The sequence below is a fragment of the Quercus suber genome, unplaced genomic scaffold (assembly GCF_002906115.3).
Source record: "Quercus suber isolate HL8 unplaced genomic scaffold, Cork oak 2.0 scaffold_558, whole genome shotgun sequence".
NCBI lineage: Eukaryota > Viridiplantae > Streptophyta > Magnoliopsida > Fagales > Fagaceae > Quercus > Quercus suber.
In genome coordinates this window covers 15,207-16,627 of record NW_027070005.1, presented here as the reverse complement: position 1 = coordinate 16,627, position 1,421 = coordinate 15,207, and positions in this window count along the sequence as shown.

The window sequence follows — 1,421 nt, the reverse complement described above, 5'->3', positions numbered from 1 at the left end:
AAGCTTCGTATTCTGCCTCATTGTTGGATACCTTGAAACACAACCTAAACGAGTGTTCCAACTGTATTCCCTCTGGGGTGATTACGACGACCCCCACACCAGCCCCTGTGCAGTTTGATGCACCGTCCGTGAACACCTTCCACAGGCAAACCTCTAGATGGCAAACTATCTCTACATTCCCTTTAGGCAAAAACTCGGCGATGAAATCCGCAAGAACCTGCCCTTTCATCGAGCTTCGTGTTTTGTACCGTATGTCAAACGAACCAAGTCTAGTTCCCCATTTTGCTATTCCGCCTGTGAAGTCTGACCTTTTCAGCAATGACTATAAGGGATACTCGGTTAAGACGTATACTGTATGAGCCTGAAAGTAGTGCGGCAACTTCCTAGTGGCGTGTATCAGGGCCAATACAAGTTTTTCCAGGGGTAAGTATCTCGTCTCGGCATCAACCAGAGTCTTGCTGATGTAGTAGACGGGCTGTTGGATTCCTTTGTCCCTTAGCAGTACAACGCTCACGGCGTGTTCGGATACTGCCAGATACATGAACAAATCCTCACCCAGTTCTGGTGCAGTAAGCATTGGTGCTCACGCCAAATAATCCTTAAGATCTATAAAGGCTTTGTCGCACTCTTCACTTCATCGAAATCCATTCCACTTCTTCAACAGCTGGTAAAACGATCGGCAACGGTCCGCGAATTTGGAGATGAATTGGTTAAGGGCGGCTAGCATCCCGGTCAACACTTGTACTTCCTTTGGGCTACTCGGTGGCTTCAATCTCCTTACAGCTTCAATCTGGTCGGGGTCGACCTCAATTCCCCGGCTAGTGATTAGATAGCCCAAGAATTTCCCCGCCCCTACACCGAATGCACACTTTTCGGCATTGAGATGCAACTTGTGCCACCGAAGGACCCCAAATACTTCCTGAAGATCCTCCATATGCCGGGCCACTTGCTTGCTCTTCACCACCATGTCGTCAACGTATACTTCAACTGTACGCCTTATTATGTCTCGGAACATCCTTGTCATTATCCATTGGTATGTGGCCCCGGCGTTCTTTAGTCCGAAGGGCATCCTCGTATAATGGTAATTAGCCTCCGGGGAGATGAATGCCGTTTTCTCTTGATCTTCAGACGCTAAGGCGATCTGGTGATACCCCAGAAAAGCGTCCAGGAAGCTTATCCTCGGGTGCCCATACGTGGCGTCCACCAGCTGATCAATTTTTGGCACGGGAAAGGGATCTTTTGGGCATGCCCGGTTCAGGTCGGTGAAATCCACGCAAACCCTCCATTTGCCGTTCTTCTTTTTCACTACTACAGTGTTAGCTAGCCAATCCAGGAAAAATATTTCCCTTATTACCCCAGCATCCTTCAGTCTCTGGACTTCCTCATTCATAGCTTGTACGTGCTCCCAGGACGACCTCCTC